The sequence below is a fragment of the Triticum dicoccoides genome, chromosome 2B, assembly GCF_002162155.2.
Source record: "Triticum dicoccoides isolate Atlit2015 ecotype Zavitan chromosome 2B, WEW_v2.0, whole genome shotgun sequence".
Lineage (NCBI taxonomy): Eukaryota > Viridiplantae > Streptophyta > Magnoliopsida > Poales > Poaceae > Triticum > Triticum dicoccoides.
Window position 1 is genome coordinate 688594489 of NC_041383.1, and position 10925 is coordinate 688605413.

The following is a 10925-nucleotide window of genomic DNA, read 5'->3' on the forward strand; positions in this document are numbered from 1 at the left end:
CCGCGTTCCGCGTTTCGAGGCTCTGCCCCATTGGCCCGTCGTGTCGAAACAGAGATCGTGCCCACTTAATATGGGATTGCTCATCAATAGAATTTGGGTAATCCAACCGTTTACGGTGCACACTTTCATTGGGAATAGGCGAGCTTCAAGGCGCAAGTGGGGGGACGGTTTGCATTTTTACCGCCTATAAGAGTGCAATATATTTCTCTTTTCCTCCCCACGCCTTCCAGTCTCCTCTGCCTTCCAATATCCCAAGCTCTCAGCGCCAAAAAAGTCTCTGTCTTCACCACCACTACCACCTCCTCCGACCATTCCCGGATACGGTCTCAAAGGCAAGTGGGAGGCCTCCCCCGTCATGGAGAAGGAGATAAAAGATCTCCCGAGTGCAGGATACCTCGCCGCCAACATCGCGCACAGGCTCCCCCTCCCCAAGGGTCAAGTCATTCCCACCCCGGAGCCAGGCGAACGGGTCGTCTTCCTCCCTCATTTCCTTAGAGGGCTAGGTTTTCCACTCCACCCATTCGTCCATGGACTCATGTTCTACTGCAGGCTAGATTTCCATGATCTAGCCCCGAACTCTTTTCTCCACATCTCGGCGTTCATCGTCGTGTGTGAGGCTCTCCTCCGCATCCACCCACACTTCGGCTTGTGGCTCAAGGTCTTCAATATGAAGCTGAAGGTGGTCGACGAGAAGCACACGGACTGCGGCGGAGCTATGATCAACGAGTTGCCCAACACCACGTGGCCCAAGGGGGCCTTCATGGAGACCGTCAAGATCTGGCAACAGGAGTGGTTCTATATCACCGAGCCGCGCTGCACTAACTGGACGGCAATTCCGGAATTCAGATCTGGACCCCCCCAATGAGGCTCGTCTCCTAGACCGCGAAGGGCCACGACTGGCGGTCCCAGACGGAGGTGCAGACGCTGCAAATGCGTATCGCCAACGTTCTGGGGGAAAATGTTGGTCTAACCAACGTGGTTCAAATCATGCTCTTCCTCCGCATCCTCCCCTGCCAGCGCCGGGCTTCCCCCATGTGGGGGTTCAATCCGGAGGAGCCACGGACTCTGCAGCATTTCCTCGGTACTACGCACGAGGGAATGTGGAAGCTGCTCTTCAAGGCACAGAAGAGCTGGCCCATGGAGACCGAAGATGTCGGCCTCAACGCCACGAATCCGACCACTCCGGTAAGTATTTAACTTCCCGAAGACATACCCAGTTTATATATTCGGTCGATACAAAACTCACCAGCCCATCTTTTGTTTTACAGGGCTAGACCAAGAAGTCGGAGCGGATTAAGAGTCCGGCTCTTTTACCTGAAGAACCAGTCACTCATCAGCTGGAGGAGATGCTGGTCCCGGCACCTTATCAGGCGCCGGAGAAAAAGTTCAAGAAGAAGGGCAAGGGGCCCAAGGACGGGCCCTGCCGCAAAGGCCCTCCGGAAGCAGTGTCTGGAGAGAACGAGGTCGTATCCTCTCACGAGGAAGACAAGGACAAAGAGGAGGAGGAGGAGGAGGAAGTGGAGAGCAACTCCCCCCTCAAGACGAGGAGGGGAAAGAGGACAGCCTCCGAGAACCTAGAGGGAGAGACATCGAAGAAGGGGAGGGTGGTCCTCTCGGATAGTTTGGGCTCAAAGTCCGAACACAGCCCGCAGAGGATCCAAATAGAGAAGCCCCTGGCCTAAACGTAAGTATCGAAAACTTACTCGTTCAGTTATCTCTTAATCTGCCTCTGTCATATCAAATCTTTTTCTGCTTTTCAGCCCTCCGTGCGAGATCCCGATTCCATCCTCTTTGTAGGGGAACTCTCTAGCACCTGGAGAGGCGGAGAGTGACGGACCGTCTCATGCCTTCTCTCCCCCTGCCATGGAGGACACTAAGGTGTCGTCCCAAAGGCCATCTCCTGACCGAGGAGGAGCGAACGAGACCGTCCAGAAGGCGCCCGAAGACAACACCTCGGACCCTGTAGAGCGGGGCATGGCGACCCCCATGACCACCGATGGTGGGGGGCCTCCACAGTCCGGGCCCTCGCCGAACACCATCTCGGAGACCAGTACGGCTCCGGGTTTGGACCAACACCCTGTTGGAAATATGCCCTAGAGGTAATAATAAAATGGTTATTATTATATTTCCTTGTTCATGATAGTTGTCTATTGTTCATGCTATAATTGTATTGACCGGAAACCGTAATACATGTGTGAATACATAGACCACAACATGTCCCTAGTGATCCTCTAGTTGACTAGCTCGTTGATCAAAAGATGGTCATGGTTTCCTGACCATGGACATTGGATGTCATTGATAACGGGATCACATCATTAGGAGAATGATGTGATGGAGAAGACCCAATCCTAAGCATAGCACAAGATCGTGTAGTTCGTTTGCTAAAGCTTTTCTAATGTCAAGTATCATTTCCTTAGACCATGAGATTGTGCAACTCCCGGATACCATAGGAATGCTTTGGGTGTCCCAATGGCTATAAAGGTATACTATAGGTATCTCCGAAAGTGTCTGTTGGGCTGGCACAAATCGAGACTGGGATTTGTCACTCCGTACGACAGAGAGGTATCTCTGGGCCCACTCGGTAACGCAACATCATAATGAGCTCAATGTGACTAAGTAGTTAGTCACGGGATCATGCATTACGCAACGAGTAACGTGACTTGCCAGTAACGATATTGAACGAGGTATTAGGATATCGATGATCAAATGTCGGGCAAGTAACATACCGATTGACAAAGGGAATTGTATACGGGTTTGCTTGAATCCCCGACATCGTGGTTCATCCGATGAGATCATCGTGGAACATGTGGGAGCCAACATGGGTATCTAGATCCCGCTGTTGGTTATTGGCCGGAGAACTGTCTCGGTCATGTCTGCATGATTCCCGAACCCGTAGGGTCTACACACTTAAGGTTCGATGACGCTAGGGTTATAAGGGAAGTTTGTATGTGGTTACCGAATGTTGTTTGGAGTCTCGGATGAGATCCCGGACGTCACGAGGAGTTCCGGAATGGTCCGGAGGTAAATAATAATATATAAGAAGTGAGGTTTTGGCCACCGGAAGTATTTCGGGCGTGACCGGTAATGTACCGGGACCACCGGAAGGGTTCCGGGGGTCCACCGGGAGGGGATACCAGCCTCGGAGGCTTGCATGGGCCTAGAGTGGGAAGGGACCAGCCCTAGAGTGGGCTGGTGCGCCTCCCACCAAGGCTCAAGGTGCAGCTAGGAGGGGAGAGGGGAAACCCTAGGCGCAGATGGGCCTAAAGGCCCACCCTAGGGCGCGCCCCCTCTCTCCCCCTCTTGGCCGCCTCCTCCATCCCATCAAGGGCTGTCGTACCCCTAGGGGTGGGAACCCTAGAGGGAGCACACTCTCCTGTTGGAAATATGCCCTAGAGGCAATAATAAAAGCATTATTATTATATTTCCTTGTTCATGATAATTGTCTTTTATTCATGCTATAATTGTATTATCCAGAAATCGTAATACACGTGTGAATACATAGACCATAACATGTCCCTAGTGAGCCTCTAGTTGACTAGCTCGTTGGTCAACAGATAGTCATGGTTTCCTGACTATGGACATTAGATGTCATTGACAACGGGATCACATCATTAGGGGAATGATGTGATGGACAAGACCCAATCCTAAGCATAGCACAAGATCGTGTAGTTCGTTTTGCTAGAGCTTTTTTCAATGTCAAGTATCTCTTCCTTAGACCATGAGATCGTGTAACTCCCGGATACCGTAGGAGTGCTTTGGGTGTACCAAACATCACAACGTAACTGGGTGACTATAAAGGTGCACTACAGGTATCTCCGAAAGTGTCTGTTGGGTTGACACGGATCGAGACTGGGATTTGTCACTCCGTATGACGGAGAGGTATCTCTGGGCCCACTCGGTAATGCATCATCATAATGAGCTCAAAGTGACCAAGTGTTTGGTCACGAGATCATGCATTACGGTATGAGTAAAGTGACTTGCCGGTAACGAGACTGAACGAGGTATTGGGATACCGACGATCGAGTCTCGGGCATGTAACGTACCGAATGACAAAGGGAATTGTATACGGGGTTGTTCGAATCCTCGACATCATGGTTCATCCGATGAGATCATCGAGGAGCATGTGGGAGCCAACATGGGTATCCAGATCCCGCTGTTGGTTATTGCCCGAGAGCCGTCTCGGTCATGTCTACGTGTCTCCCGAACCCGTAGGGTCTACACACTTAAGGTTCGGTGACGCTAGGGTTGTATGAATATGAGTATGCAGTATACCGAATGTTGTTAGGAGTCCCCGATGAGATCCCGGATGTCACGAGGAGTTTCGGAATGGTCCGGAGGTAAAGAATTATATATAGGAAGTGGTATTTCGGCCATCGGGAAAGTTTCGGGGTCACCCGGTATTGTACCGGGACCACCGGAAGGGTTCCGGGGGTCCACCGGGTGGGGCCACCCATCCCGGAGGGCCCCATGGGTTGAAGTGGGAGGGGAGCCAGCCCATAGTGGGCTGGTGCGCCCCCCTAGGCCCACCCCTTGCGCCTAGGGTTGAAACCCTAGGGTGGGGGGGGGGGGCGCACCACATGCCTTGGGGGGCACTCCTCCCCCCTTGGCCGCCGCCCCCTTGGGAGATTGAATCTCCCAGGGCCGGCGCCCCCCTGGGGCCTATATAAAGGGAGGGGGGAGAGGGGCTGCTGCACCTTGAAGTCCTGGCGCCCCCTCCCCCTGCTACACCTCTTCCTCCTCCGTCGCGTGCTTGGCGAAGCCCTGCCGGAGTGCTGCTGTTCCACCACCACCACGCCGTTGTGCTGCTGCTGGACCCATCATCATCAACCTCTCCTTTCCCCTTACTAGATCAAGAAGGAGGAGACGTCATCCGTTCCGTACGTGTGTTGAACGCGGAGGTGCCGTCCGTTCGGCGCTAGGATCTCCGGTGATAGGATCACGACGAGAACGACTACTTCAACCCCGTTCTTTTGAACGCTTCCGCTCGTGATCTACAAAGTGGTATGTAGATGCATCTCCCTTGACTCGTTGCTTAGATGAACTCATAGATGGATCTTGGTGAAACCATAGGAATTTTTTTTAATTTTCTGCAACGTTCCCCAACAGTGGCATCATGAGCTAGGTCTATGCGTAGTTCTCTATTGCACGAGTAGAACACAATTTTGTTGTGGGCGTAGATTTTGTCAACTTGCTTGCCGCTACTAGTCTTATCTTGCTTCAGCGGTATTGTGGGATGAAGCGGCCCGGACCAACCTTACACGTACGCTTACGTGAGACCGGTTCCACCGACTAACATGCACTAGTTGCATAAGGTGGCTGGCGGGTGTCTGTCTCTCCCACTTTAGTTGAAGCGGATTCGATGAAAAGGGTCCTTATGAAGGGTAAATAGAAGTTGACAAGATCACGTTGTGGTTATTCGTAGGTAAGAAAACGTTCTTGCTAGAACCCAATTGCAGCCACGTAAAAGATGCAACAACAATTAGAGGACGTCTAACTTGTTTTTGCAGCAATTGTCATGTGATGTGATATGGCCAGAAGTTGTGATGAATGATGAATGATATATTGTGATGTATGAGATCATGTTCTTGTAATAGGAATCACGACTTACATGTCGATGAGTATGACAACCGGCAGGAGCCATAGGAGTTGTATTTATTTTTTGTATGACCTGCATGTCATTGAAGAACGCCATGTAAATTACTTTACTTTATTGCTAAACGCGTTATCCATAGAAGTAAAAGTAGTCATTGGCGTGACAACTTCATGAAGACACGATGATGGAGATCATGATGATGGAGATCATGGTGTCATGCCGGTGACGAAGATGATCATGGAGCCCCGAAGATGGAGATCAAAGGAGCTATATGATATTGGCCATATCATGTCACTATTATATAATTGCATGTGATGTTTATTATGTTTATGCATCTTGTTTACTTAGAACGACGGTAGTAAATAAGATGATCCCTTACAAAAATTTCAAGAAGTGTTCTCCCCTAACTGTGCACCGTTGCTAAAGTTCGTCGTTTCGAAGCACCACGTGATGATCGGGTGTGATAGATCCTTACGTCCACATACAACGGGTGTAAGATAGTTTTACACATGCAAAACACTTAGGGTTAACTTGACGAGCCTAGCATGTACAGACATGGCCTCGGAGCACGGAGACCGAAAGGTCGAACACGAGTCCTATGGAAGATACGATCGACATGAGAATGTTCACCGACGATGACTGGTCCGTCTCACGTGATGATCAGACACGGCCTAGTCGACTCGGATCATGTAACACTCAGATGACTAGAGGGATGTCTAATCTGAGTGGGAGTTCATTAAAATAATTTGATTAGATGAACTTAATTATCATGAACTTAGTCTAAAACTTTTTGCATAATATGTCTTGTAGATCAAATGGCCAACGCTCATGTCAACATGAACTTCAACGCATTCCTAGAGAAAACCAAGCTGAAAGATGATGGCAGCAACTATACGGACTGGGTCCGGAACCTGAGGATCATCCTCATAGCTGCCAGGAAACAATATGTCCTAGAAGGACCGCTAGGTGACACTCCCGTCCCAGAGAACCAAGACATTATGAATGCTTGGCAGGCTCGTGCTGATGATTACTCCCTCGTTCAGTGCGGCATGCTTTACAGCTTAGAACCGGGGCTCCAAAAGCGTTTGGAGCAACACGGAGCATATGAGATGTTCGAGGAGCTGAAACTAGTTTTCCAAGCTCACGCCCGGGTCGAGAGATATGAAGTCTCCGACAAGTTCTATAGTTGTAAGATGGAGGAAAATAGTTCTGTCAGTGAGCACATACTCAAAATGTCTGGGTTGCACAACCGCCTGTCCCAGCTGGACATTAACCTCCCGGATGAGGCGGTCATTGACAGAATCCTTCAGTCGCTCCCACCAAGCTACAAGAGCTTTGTGATGAAGTACAATATGCAGGGGATGGTGAAGACCATTCCTGAAGTATTTTCAATGCTGAAGTCAGCAGAGGTTGAAATCAAGAAAGAACATCAAGTGTTGATGGTCAATAAGACCAGTAAGTTCAAGAAGGGCAAGGGTAAGAAGAACTTCAAGAAGGACGGCAGAGATGTTGCCGCGCCCGGTAAGCCAGTTGCCGGGAAGAAGTCAAAGAATGGACCCAAGCTTGAGACTAAGTGCTTTTATTGCAAGGGGAAGGGTCACTGGAAGCGGAACTGCCCCAAATACTTAGCAGATAAGAAGGCCGGCAATACCAAAAGTATATTTGATATACATGTAATTGATGTGTACCTTACCAGTACTCGTAGTAACTCCTGGGTATTTGATACCGGTGCCGTTGCTCATATTTGTAACTCACAGCAGGAGCTGCGGAATAAGTGGAGACTGGCGAAGGACGAGGTGACGATGCGCGTCGGGAATGGTTCCAGAGTCGATGTGATCGCCGTCGGCACGCTACCTCTACATTTACCTACGGGATTAGTTTTGAACCTTAATAATTGTTATTTGGTGCCAAGTTTGAGCATGAACATTGTATCTGGATCTCGTTTGATACGAGATGGCTACTCATTTAAATCCGAGAATAATGGTTGTTCTATTTATATGAGAGATATGTTTTATGGTCATGCCCCGATGGTCAATGGTTTATTCTTAATGAATCTCGAACGTAGTGTTACACATATTCATAGCGTGAATACCAAAAGATGTAAAGTTGATAACGATAGTCCCACATACTTGTGGCACTGCTGCCTTGGTCACATTGGTGTCAAGCGCATGAAGAAGCTCCATGCTGATGGACTTTTAGAGTCTCTCGATTATGAATCATTTGACACATGCGAACCATGCCTCATGGGCAAAATGACCAAGACTCCATTCTCCGGAACAATGGAGCGAGCAACCAACTTGTTGGAAATCATACATACCGATGTGTACGGTCCAATGAGTGTTGAGGCTCGCGGAGGATATCGTTATGTTCTCACTCTCACAGATGACTTGAGTAGATATGGGTATGTCTACTTGATGAAACACAAGTCTGAGACCTTTGATAAGTTCAAGGAATTTCAGAATGAAGTAGAGAATCAACATGACCAAAAGATAAAATTCTTACGATCGGATCGTGGAGGAGAATATTTAAGTCACGAATTTGGTACACACTTAAGAAAATGTGGAATCGTTTCACAACTCACGCTGCCTGGAACACCTCAGCGAAATGGTGTGTCCGAACATCGTAATCGCACTCTATTGGATATGGTGCGATCTATGATGTCTCTTACCGATTTACCACTATCATTTTGGGGATACGCTCTAGAGACAGCTACATTCACTTTAAATAGGGCACCGTCTAAATCCGTTGAGACGACACCGTATGAATTATGGTTTGGGAAGAAACCTAAGCTGTCGTTTCTAAAAGTTTGGGGATGCGATGCTTATGTCAAGAAACTTCAACCTGAAAAGCTCGAACCCAAGTCGGAAAAATGCGTCTTCATAGGATACCCTAAAGAAACCATTGGGTATACCTTCTACTTAAGATCCGAGGGCAAGATCTTTGTTGCCAAGAACGGATCCTTTCTGGAAAAGGAGTTTCTCTCGAAATAAGTAAGTGGGAGGAAAGTAGAACTCAATGAAGTACTACCTCTTGAACGGGAAAGTAGTGCAGCTCAGGAAAATGTTCCTGTGATGCCTACACCAACTGAAGAGGAAAATAATGATGATGATCAAGGTACTTCGGATCAAGTTGCTACTGAACTTCGTAGGTCCACAAGGACGCGTTCCGCACCAGAGTGGTACGGCAACCCTGTCCTGGAAATCATGTTGTTAGACAACGGTGAACCTTCGAACTATGAAGGAGCGATGGCGGGCCCAGATTCCAACAAATGGCTAGAAGCCATGAAATCCGAGATAGAATCCATGTATGAAAACAAAGTATGGACTTTGACTGACTTGCCCAATGATCGGCGAGCGATAGAAAACAAATGGATCTTTAAGAAGAAGACGGACGCGGATGGTAATGTCACCATCTATAAAGCTCGACTTGTCGCTAAGGGTCATCGACAAGTTCAAGGGATTGACTACGATGAGACTTTCTCTCCCATAGCGAAGCTTAAGTCCGTCCGAATCATGTTAGCAATTGCCGCATACTATGATTATGAGATATGGCAGATGGACGTCAAAACGGCATTCCTTAACGGGCATCTTAAGGAAGAACTGTATATGATGCAGCCGGAGGGTTTTGTCGATCCTAAGAATGCTAACAAAGTATGCAAGCTCCAGCGATCCATTTATGGGCTGGTGCAAGCATCTCGGAGTTGGAACATTCGCTTTGATGAGATGACCAAAGCGTTTGGGTTTATGTAGACTTATGGAGAAGCCCGCGTTTACAAGAAAGTGAGTGGGAGCTCTGTAGCATTTCTCATATTATATGTAGATGACATACTTTTGATGGGAAATGACATAGAATTCTTGGACAGCATTAACGCCTACTTGAATAAGTGTTTTTCAATGAAGGACCTTGGAGAAGCTGCTTATATATTAGGCATCAAGATCTATAGAGATAGATCGAGACGCCTCATAGTTCTTTCACAAAGCACATACCTTGATAAGATTTTGAAGAAGTTCAAAATGAATCAGTCCAAGAAGGGGTTCTTGCCTGTATTGCAAGGTGTGAGATTGAGCTCGGCTCAATGCCCGACCACGACAAAAGATAAAGAAGAGATGAGCGTCATCCCCTATGCCTCAGCCATAGGATCTATTATGTATGCCATGCTGTGTACCAGACTTGATGTAAACCTTGCCGTAAGTTTGGTAGGAAGGTACCAAAGTAATCCCGGCAAGGAACACCGGACAACGGTCAAGAATATCCTAAAGTACCTGAAAAGGACGAAGGACATGTTTCTCATTTATGGAGGTGACGAAGAGCTCGTCGTAAAGGGTTACGTCGACGCTAGCTTCGACACAGATCTGGATGACTCTAAGTCACAAACCGGATACATGTATATGTTGAATGGTGGAGCAGTAAGCTGGTGCAGCTGCAAGCAGAGCGTCGTGGTGGGATCTACATGTGAAGCGGAATACATGGCAGCCTCGGAGGCAGCACATGAAGCAATTTGGGTGAAGGAGTTCATCACCGACCTAGGAGTCATACCCAATGCGTCGGGGCCGATCAAACTCTTCTGTGACAAAACTGGAGCTATTGCCCTTGCCAAGGAGCCCAGGTTTCACAAGAAGACCAGGCACATCAAGCATCGTTTCAACTCCATCCGTGAAAATGTTCAAGATGGAGACATAGATATTTGCAAAGTACATACGGATCTGAAAGTCACAGATCCGCTGACTAAACCTCTCTCGCGAGCAAAACATGATCAACACCAGAACTCTATGGGTGTTCGATTCATCACAATGTAACTAGATTATTGACTCTAGTGCAAGTGGGAGACTGTTGGAAATATGCCCTAGAGGCAATAATAAAAGCATTATTATTATATTTCCTTGTTCATGATAATTGTCTTTTATTCATGCTATAATTGTATTATCCGGAAATCGTAATACACGTGTGAATACATAGACCATAACATGTCCCTAGTGAGCCTCTAGTTGACTAGCTCGTTGGTCAACAGATAGTCATGGTTTCCTGACTATGGACATTAGATGTCATTGACAACGGGATCACATCATTAGGGGAATGATGTGATGGACAAGACCCAATCCTAAGCATAGCACAAGATCGTGTAGTTCGTTTTGCTAGAGCTTTTTTCAATGTCAAGTATCTCTTCCTTAGACCATGAGATCGTGTAACTCCCGGATACCGTAGGAGTGCTTTGGGTGTACCAAACGTCACAACGTAACTGGGTGACTATAAAGGTGCACTACAGGTATCTCCGAAAGTGTCTGTTGGGTTGACACGGATCGAGACTGGGATTTGTCACTCCATATGACGGAGA